Below are 11,140 nucleotides of genomic sequence, written 5' to 3' on the forward strand. Positions count from 1 at the left end.
AATTCTGGTCTCTTAGGGCTCAGCTTAGACTCTGAACTGAAAACCAGTAAACCTGCATAGCGCTTACCTAGGTCCTCTGCATATATGTTACAATTCTGTAGCTTGTGTAAATTTCTAGTTGTGCAAACAGAGACTATCTCTGATTTGGGACCCTATTCCTCATCTTGCCCAGCCTTAACACAAAAGGAGGTGCTTCACGTCACTGCATCTTGATATGCCATATTTTGTTGAAATAGAGAATGCATACGTTTTGCTGAAGAGAAAGGGAGGAAGACTAGGTGTCTAGTGAGAGCATGAGAGCATGGGCGGTAAGAAAATAATGGAGGTGGGAGGAAGCTACAGTCAGAATTTAAAATACATTTGAATAATAACATTGTAGACCTTTATATTACTTTGCTTGGCTAATTAAATATTAAATGAAATATTGTATAATAGAAAGATAGTGATGCCCATCAGTACATGTGTCTTTCTATTGTTATGCTATTGTGTGTATTCTTGTTGAGCCCATAACTCATTCTACCATATATGATGCTGTTTGTGAAGTCCTCCCTTATCCTAAAATTTTACTGCTAAGGCATGTCCCGAGACATGAAACTGGAGTTTCCTGTATATGGTTAGTCCTGATCTTGCTTTTTTTAAAACACCAATATCATTGGCAAGGCTCAAAGGCTACTGTTAGCATGAGGACACACATACTGGTTTTTGGAAGTTTATTCTTCTTCATTTAGGTTCCTATTTTGATACTTTTTAATGTTCATAATAGTGGTCTTCTTGCTTCCAGAGCTGTAAGTTTGGTAGACAACCCTTCAGAGTTGAGAAAATAAAAGATTAACTTGGTCTAAGGACAGCAGAGTCTTCTACTGCTTAAACATATCTGATGATTTTGAGGTTCTCAGATGTAACAATTATCATTAAAGATTTGACCAATGGTATATGAGTATAAATTTCATGAGCCATTGCTCATGGACAAAGCTTATGTTCTCCCACTCTCTTTCTTCTCTCTCTCTCTCTCTCTCGCTTTGTTTACTGATAACCACAAAGTCACACATAAAAAATCCCAGCATCATTAGATAGCTTGGTATGGAATTCCAAATAGTATGTTTGGTAGCTTGACTCAACAGCCTCATTAGACACAGTGTGAAGATGTATTAACTCTAATATATTTGAACCATTTAGATTATGACCTATATTATCACTATAGCAAAATCCACTTTCTTGTCTTTCTGTATCTTGAATCTATAATATAAATATACTATATTGCAATATTATATATTATATTATGCATCAATACTATTTTAACACAATTTATATTAATTATGACATATAAAAATTAACGAATATTTTATAGTCATATATTATAGCATATTTATTTATAGATATTTGTAAAAATACTATTTCACACTTATCTATTGATATAGATAATATTATATGTTAACTTCTGTCTTAGATTTGGTTTTCATTATGTGAAGAGACACTATGACCATAGAAACTCATTTTATTTTAGATGTGACATCTTTTATTCATGTCAACCTATTCTAAAATAATGGATCACACATGGCTTTGCATAAGAGATTTAAAACAAAGGTTGCTTTGTGTCAGTTATTAACATACAACTGTAAATATTTGCATGCAACTTCATAAACATATTATTATTTCATGCTACTTGAAATCTCTACCAAAACATTTATTCATTGCAGCTAAAATTTTTGAGTCTTTTTTAAATTTATTAGATTGTTTTTTTAAACAAATATCAATCCAAGTTTCCACTCCCTCCCCTCCTTCCATTCCCTCCACATACCCTTCCACTCTTCCCCATCTAATCCTCAGAGAGGGTAAGGCACATTGTTTTGTGAAAGGTTCAAGGCCCTCCCTACTATATCTAGGCTGAGCAAGGTATACGTCCAAAGAAAATAGGATCCAAAAAAAGCCAGAAAAACAGTAGGGATAAGTCGGGTGCCACTGCCAGTGATCCCTCAGTCTGCCCTAGCTGTGCAAGTGTCAACCACATTCAGAGGAACTATGCTGGTTCCTTTATAGTCTGGCTGAAGTTGGTGAGCTTATATTAGCTCAGGTAAACTGTTTCAGAGGGTGAACCCATAATGGTGTTGACCTCTTTGCTCATATTTTCATTCCTTCCACTCTTCATCTGGATATTGGGAGCTTAGTCTAGTGCTCCAAAGTGGATCTCTACCTCTGTTTCCATCATTTGATGGATGAAAGTTCTATGGTGATATTTAAGATAATCATCAGTCTGACTACAGGGCAAGTCAAGAGCATCCCCCTTCCTCTATTACTTATGATCTTAAGAAGGGTCATCCTTGTGGATTCCTGGGAATTTCTTTAGATCCCGGTTTCTGCTAACTCTACAATCGCTCCCTCAATCAATTTTCTTTCTCTCATTTCTGTCTTTCCTCCATCTCAACTATCCCATTACCTCAAGTTCTCTTCAACCCTCCCATAGTCTCCTCTTCTTCCCCTTCTGCCCTCCCTTCTACCCCCACTCCCATGCTCCCAATCTTGTCAGATGATCTTGTCTGTTTCTAATTTCTAGGTGGTCTATATATGACTTTCTTTGGGTTCACCTTATTACTTTGCTTCTCTAGAATTATGAACTGTAGGCTCAATGTTTTTTGTTTATACTTAGTATCCACTTTTTTGGGTCTGGATTATCTCACTCAGGGTAGTGTTTTATAGTTCCAACCTTTTACATGCAAAATTCAAGATGTCATTATTTTTTACTGCTGAGTAGTATTCTAATGTATAAATGTACCACATTTTCTTCATCCATTCTTTGGTTGAGGGACATCTAGGTTGTTCCCAGGTTCTGGCTATTAAAGATAATGATGCTTTGAACACAGTTGAATAAATGCTTTTGTAGTATGATTGAATGTCTTTTGGGTATTGTTGGGCCCTGTCTCCCCTTACTCCTTGGGGTGCATCTCTGAGGACAGTTTGGTCTGCCAGCTAAAAGCTTCCTGCTAATTCCCATGCTCATTCTGCCATAGCCTGGTGATTTAGCTACAGGGCACAGTCCATCTTTGGTATGGTAATTTCCCACCTGCCCGGGAGAATTACATGGTGCCAAGGTGTCTCTCACTGCTGTCGCTGCTCTCCACCCCCTGCCTGGGAAGGAGTTCCCACACAGCACCTCGTCCCCCTGGCTGGGAGTGATTTCCTTTACTGGGGCCAAGGTATATTAGCTTTGGAATAAGCTGAATAAAGTGGCATTTGACTATCTCTTGACGAATGACCCAGGTCTCTTGTGTGTTGTGTCTTTTGTTCAATCTCCAGGCCTTTGCCCAAACTTGTGAATGGTACGCAGGAACTGTACCAAGAGAGGGTGATGCAGAATCGGTGGTACAGGATATATGCCCAAGAGTTGTTTGGCTGGATCCTGAGATAGGTTGATTCCCAATTTTCTGCAAAACCATGATACTGATTTCTAAAGTGGTTGTAAATATTTGCATCCCCACGAGCAATGGATGAGTGTTTCCCTTATTCCATATCCTCTCCCAGCATAAGCTATCACTAGTGTTTTTGATCTTAGCCATTCTGACAGGTGTAAGTTAGTATCTCAGAGTTGTTCTGATTTGCATTTCCCTGATAGCTAAGGATTGGTGTGGGAGAATTGTCTGTATTCTGTCAATCATATTTTAATAAAATGCTGATTGGTCAGGCAGGAAGTATAGGCAGGAAAGGTAGACAGAAAGTAGAGGTGGAACAAAGAGACCAGAGTATTCTAGGAAGCAGGAAGCTCCCTCTACCATTCCTGCCCAGATCACCGAAGAAGCAACATGTGAGCTGACAGCTGAAAAGATACTGAGCCACATGGCTAACACAGACAAGAATTATGGGTTACCGTAGGATGTAAGAATTAGTTAAGAAGACTGAGCTAATGGGCCAATCAGTTTATAACCTAATGTAGACTCCGTGTGATTTTCTTTGGGGTTTGCTGGCTGTTGGGTACTTGGCGGGACAGATACCCCAACAAGCTCTCCCTCATGTTACAAAGGATGTTGAACATTTCCTTAAGTATCTTTTGGCCATTTGGCATTCTTCTGTTGAGAGTTCTCTGTTTAGTTCTATACTCCATTTTTAATTGGGTTATTAGAACTTCAGTGTCTAATTTCTTGAGTTCTTACTATATTTTGGAGATCGGTGCTTTGTCTGTTGTGAGGTTGGTGAAAATTTTTTCCATTCAGTAGGCTGCCTTTTTGTGTTATTGACTGTAATCTTTGTTTTACAGAAGTTTCTCAATTTCAGGAGGTCCCATTTATTTATTGTTGCTCTCAGTGTCTGTGCTACTGTGATTATATTTAGGAAGTGGTCTCTTGTACCCATGCATTAAAGACCAATTTCACTGTCTCCTCTATCAGGTTCAGTGTGGTCCGATTTATGGTGAGGTCTTTAATCCATTTTTACTTGAGTTTTGTGCATGGCGATAGATATGGATCTATCTTCATTCTTCTACATGTTGACATCCAGCTATGCCAGTGGAAACGATTTCTATAATCCACTTCTTTTGTCCTTAATTCTAAAGTCAAAACCCCATGGCCATATCTGCTGAATTCTGCTGCTTGTTGAGGCTGGAACATGATCCCCTTGTTCAATTAAGTCTTCACCAGCTTTCTGTTTTTCTACCTACACTGCCTAGTCTTTGCAGACTTAAACTTAGTCTGTATACCAGTCTACCATCAGCCTCTGCTTTCTCAGTGCTGGGATTAAAGGACTGTACTACTGCACACATTTTAATTTTTTCTAAAATATCTTTTCACAGTTGAGATCTGCCTGCTTCTGCCTTCTGAGTGCTGTGATTAAAGGTGTGCACTATCAAACCTGGCTTGAAGCTTTTCTTTAATTTTTGTTTTCATTTTAGATATTTAGCAGAGTTACCAACAAAAACCACATGACAGAGTCTATATTAGGCTATTTTGAGATTTGTTTTGCCAAAAAAATTTAATCCAAATTTCTTCACTTTATCCTTGGACAAAGGCAATATGCAGCCACTTCCTTCATCAAATTATCACAAGAATGATCTCTAAGCAACATACTAAAATTCTTCTCCTCTGAATCCTCTTGAGGTAGACCCCTACAACTTACCAAACCACTGTCTTCTTGCTCTAACTAGAATAGTCCATTAAGCAGTGCTTCAAGTGTTCCACTTTGGGCCTTTAAATTTTCCAAAGGCCCACAGCCCATATTATTTCAAATAAAAAGCATGCTCAAGTCTATCACAATAATACCCTTGTCTCTAGTACCAACTTGTTTAAGTTAGGGTTTCTGTTGCTACAAAGAGACACTTAAAGAAAAGGGAAAATTTTTATGTTTCACTGATGGAAATCAGGACAGGAACTCAAACAAGGCAGGAACCTAAAAGGGAGATTGAGGCAGAGACCATGGAGGGTTGCTGCTTACTCTCTTGCTTCCCATAGCTTGCTCCTTGCACCTTCCTATAGAACCCAGTATCAGCAGCCCAGGGATGGTACTACCCACGATTGACTGAGTCCTCAACTACTAACCAATATATTAGAAAATGCCTTACAGCTGGATCTCAAGTAAAGATACTTTCTTACTTCAAGAAGAAAAACTAAAAAAAACATAATCACAAGCGAATCAAAACAAATTTAAATTCTAACCATCCAATATCTGGGATCCACTCATAATCTTCTGGACTCCTCCTAAGATCGTAGGTCACTTTTTTTGGCTCTACTCTCTGCAGCACATACGACTCATCTTTCACACTCCAGATAGCTCAACTCAACTGCTACTGCTCTTCTTGGTGGTCTTTTCATGGTACTGACAGTTCCAAAATGCTGGTATCTTCTGCTGCAACTGAATTGAACTTTCACCAATTTCTTTTCTTAGGTTTTCCTTATGGTGCCAAGACTCAACTTCTCTGAATGACTCCTTGAATCCTGGGACTTCAGCTGCCACTGAGGCTACATTTTCACCAATGGCATTTCATGCTGTCTCACCATGCTAAGTCTCAGTTGTTCTCCATGACCCCATCATGCTTTCAAAACCAGTGCCAAATGTGTGAAGTTTACACATTACCAAGTACAGCTGCCAGCGTGAGTTACAACTTGACCACCTCTGTAACACAGCTAGCTTCTCTGTGATGTCAGGGAACAAGTAGCGGAAAAATTCAACTCAGTGATGCTGTTCTTTTCTTAATCACAGCTAAATTCTTTGCTCTAGTCAATCAGCATCAAGTATCCCAGGAAAGCAAAATTTTGAGTTAGTAGTTAATCCCAGCTGATTATTTAGCCCGAGCTTATCAGAACTACAGGATCATAATTCAAATTTTCAAATTTCAATTCAAATAAGAAACGGCACTGATAGTATTTTTAAACTTCCCTCTGAAACTTCACTAGTCAGGTCTCCATCTTCTGTACTGCTCTCAATATTCTTGTCTTCCGAATTCCCACAGAACATCCCACAGAGCTGTTTACACTCTGTGATTCTTCTAGTCAAAAATTTAAATTCTTTCCACAATCCTCCTAAAACATGATCAGATCTGCTGTAACAATACACCACTGCTGGTCCCATGTTCTCTCTCAGTTTATGTTTTTATAGCTGTGAAGAGTAACCATGACCACAGCAATTCTTATAAAGGAACAATTTAATTGGATCATTAACTTATATTTTCTGAGATTCAGTCCTTTTCACCATGGCAGGGAGCATGGTGGTATGTAGGCCAACATGGTACCACAGCTGAATGTCCTTACTTCTTGACTCAGAGGCAACAAGAAGTCAACTGACAGTCATGCTGAGGGAAGCGTGAGCAAAAGTGACCACAAAGCTTGGTTCCACAATGAAACACTTCACAAACAAAGCTATACCTCCTAATAGTGACACTCCATTTTGGGGCTATTTTCTTTCACATAGCCACAACATAATTTATGCAATTTTCAATAATGAAAAGTAAAGGTATTTTAAAGGAACACTGAGAAGAAATCCAGGTCATAATCATTATAGAAAATAAACAGATACATAATTAATATAAATTTTTCATAGCTATTTGTGAAACAGGTGAAAACATACCAAAATCATTCACACTATACTTATCTAATGAAATCTACAAAAGATTAATCGTAACAACTGTGAGAGAAAAACTTGTGAAAATGAGAAACAAATAATTAAGTGCATCAAATGCATTTTGAAGACCCAGTACAAGGTATAAGAGATTCAAGAAACTGTCAAACTGTCATAAAATTGGAATAATTTCTAGCAAAGACTCCTTCTTTTTCTTGATGTTAGCTTGAAATTCTTGACTGTGATTTTATCTTGCAGATCTATACATGTGATTCTGTATTTAGTGGCAGAACTATTATCACATTCTCAGGCCTAGCTTGGGTCATGCAGTCTTCACATCACCACATCTAGGTGAATGTCACATATTCCCACCCACCTGTGCCATCATTATACTCCAAGGCCTAGTTCAGGTCATATCACCTGTGCACCAGCCTAGCATGGTGAATAAATTATATCTCCATACACCCTTTATTTCCTCATACTCTCAGGCATATCTCAGGTATTTTAGCTTGCACACCAACCCTGGTATACCCAACTCGTAGCCATAGTTGTATACTTTATTAGTGACTACTGAATGGGAGCTAACACATTTCTTCAATACAAAACCAACCCTAATTTTTTTCTTCTTCCCAGGGGAAAGTCATTTTTTTCATGTTCTGAGCATTCCTTAATTTCCTACAATTTTTTGTAAAATATGAGGACTTGTGGCAGTTACCCCATTTACTTTGGCATAACTATTGTTATTGTTTTTGATCAGCTAACACTTACAAACACAACACATGTATATGTAACAACAATTAATAAAAAGGGTAAAAATAAGAAAGAGAGCAAGGAGGGGTATGTAAAAGAGTTTGGTGAGATGGAAAGGAAAGAAATAAAGAAATAATTATAATATCAAAAAAGAAACCATAACAATAAGAATAAATAACAAAAAAAATATCAGCCCCAGGTATCTGAACTTTATCCAATTATTCATGCCTCATCTGAACTCAAACAAATTCAGAAAATAGCAAAAGTACAAATAAATTTCCACTCAATATAGGTAATGTTGTTGGAAACTAGTTGTTCACTCCTGGCCATTCAGACCCAAAATAATCACACAGAAACTATATTATTTACATTAGTATTTGGTCAGTAGCTTAAGTGTATTTCTAACTAACCAATCTCCATTAATCTGTGCATCACCACGAGATTCTGGCCTACTAATAAAATTTCAATAGGCTCGGGAGGAGGAGTCTGTCTCCTGGGGGCAGCTACATGGCTTCTCATTGTCTTACCCTACTCTTTCTATATATCTTTTCAGCCTGGCCATATTCTGTTGAATCATTGCTATGAAAGCAGGTTCTTTATTAACCAATGGTATACAAAGAGGAATCCCACATCACCTCCCCTTTTCTGTCTAAATAAAAAGGAAGGTTTTAACTTTAACATATAACAAAACAGTCATCAAGCGAGAATTTCAGATACAATATATATATATATATACACACATATATATATATATCTACTTTATCTTTATCATAACTAAGTTTAACTATAATTATCTATTCTTCAAATCCATAAAAGACTGCAGAAGGATATATTATTACCTAAGTCAACAGAAAATGCGTTGTAAGGAACTCCCAAAACTCTAAAATTGACAGAGACATTTCTCTGCCCTGAAAGTCACCCAAAGTTCTTCTCTAACATTGGGGCATTCAATCATCAATCTAAAGGCACATATTCTCTGGAAGAATTTCCCATGATGTAGGAAATCTGAAGATCTGTTCTTTCTTGTTATGGCAAAGTCTATCAGTTGCTTTCTTCTGTGTCCAACAGAATTTCTAACAGACTCTTTCATGAAGCATGAACCTCGAAGAACCATCTCACCTTTAGGCAAGTTTAGCAGTCATTTTTTTTCTGTGGGTCCTGCATGTCCAGTTCATACAGCACAACATAGAGCATCCAGGCAAGAGTAGTTTCTTGCCTGAATGGTTAACAAACTTCATAAGGAGCCTCTTCAGTGCCCATCTTCCTCTTGAAGTAATTGGTACTGCTAGGAGCAGATGTGTCTCATTGTTATAAAAAAGTCCTAAGTTCTTCAAAACATGTCAAAAAACCCAGTCAAACATGGCAGAGATTCATATACTGCCTCTGAGACTGCTAGGTGAGAGTCATTCTAATGACCTCAACTCTGGTAACCAGTTGGCCCATGCTACCACCAAGTAACTAGCAGCACACTGCCTACAGAACCCATTCAAGTGCTTGGCCTCCTGAAAGAGACAGAGTTTGGCTGTCCACATGAATCAGAAAGCTGCCATTTCTTATGCAGAGTCAGTAAGCCTTCTCTTAAAGGATCTATAGCACTCCTGCTTACCACGAATGCACAGAGCCCATCTGAAAAGAAATGCCAGCTACCCAAAAAGCCATGTTTAACTGTATTCTTTTGTGTCTAGATTTCCTTTCCAAGCTTTCTCAGGTTTTATGGGGGTGTAGTCAACCAGGTTGGTGCCAAATTGTTAGTAGAGGCTCCTGTTCATTCCTGGCTGCCAAGACCTGAAATAATCACTCAGAAAGTATACTGTTTGAACAATATCTTAAGAATATTTCTAGTTAACTTTTACATCTAAAATCAACCTATCTTTATTAATCTGTACATTACCACAAGGTCATGGCCTTCAGGCAAGTTTTTGGCATCCTTCTCCTCTAAGAGTGACTACAGTGGGTCTCTGTAACTCCACCTACTTTCTCCAACCATTCAGCTTAATTTTCCTGCCTACCTCTATTCTGCCATAGGGACAAGATGTGTTTATTACAAAGAGCTTGATCCTGTGGGTCAGCATAAGTGCCCTCAACAAGAATTTGATCTTGGGAAGCCTCACATCCATTTGATCTTCCCTATAGTAAATTTTTGCCTCTTTCTGCCAAGAGCAGTAATTGTGGCCCATCTTCAGGGACCACTGAAACTAATTGAAGCCTATTGCATGGGGTAGCTTTACTGTTGGATCCCCTGTCTTTATCATCTCTCCAACAAATGGTGAATGCAGCCATAAAATATTATAGCTTGTCTAATTTTTCTTAGATAATTCATATCTATAGACTTCCATCTACATTCTTTGGATCCTTCTGGCATTTAGCACTTGATGGTTAAGAGATGGTTACATGCTAATTAATTAAAACTTTTGGAAAGCAATCTCTGACTCTGACAAATACTGCCAATGCTAAATCCTGTTCTTGTACCTTTTCTCCCTGTTCATAGGTTCTGATAATTTTATTAATAGTTTCAAATCTTTTTACCACTGTCTTTTGTATAGCCTGAATCTCTTTACTTGTGAATATTTCTAATGATTTCAATGACTGACATAACCTCTGGTCCTCATTTTACACATATGATTCCAAGATATGAAAGTTTTCAATTCAGGATAACTTCTCATTTTTGGATATTATTTAGATGGTGTGCAGATTGCCTTCCTGAAGAGATACTCTATCTGCTAACTTATCATAACTCTTTAACAAATTTTCATTTTCCAATTCCACATTGTGAATTCTTTTAGGTAATTTCTCAGTACCCTTTGACATGAATTGAATTTTGTCTGTAAAATTAATGCTATCCTTTTCATTGGTATTAACTTTTTCAGCTAACTTTTGATTTTCAATGGCATAAATCCTTTCAACTAGTTGTTCATTATTAGTGTGTAAATATTATAAAATTTCTAAAAGTCCCTCATTCTTGGCACTGCTATCAAACCATTTTCTTAAGGATGTAATATGAAAAAAAAGCCATCCCACAACACAGATCACTGTTCTTTGCAAGAGTGGGGAACAGGAACCAATTCCAGCAGGAGGGAGGGAGGGAAGGAGGGAGAGAGAGAGAGAGAGAGAGAGAGAGAGAGAGAGAGAGAGAGAACACAAGTTTTCATGACATTTATAGTACAAGAGACTATGCCCAAGTGGACTGGTATCTTATAGGCTATTGGCTGGAGGAGTTTCCACAGCACCTGCAGGTTTTTTTTTTTTTTATTTCACTCTCTCTGCCATTTCTCTGTAGCTTCTATTGTCTCTGTGAGCTAGTTCTGATTTCTATTATTTGTTAGATATTTCCTATGAGTGGGTTGTGGCCCCTTAT

The sequence above is a fragment of the Myodes glareolus genome, chromosome 3 (genome assembly GCF_982192425.1).
Source record: "Myodes glareolus chromosome 3, mMyoGla1.1, whole genome shotgun sequence".
NCBI lineage: Eukaryota > Metazoa > Chordata > Mammalia > Rodentia > Cricetidae > Myodes > Myodes glareolus.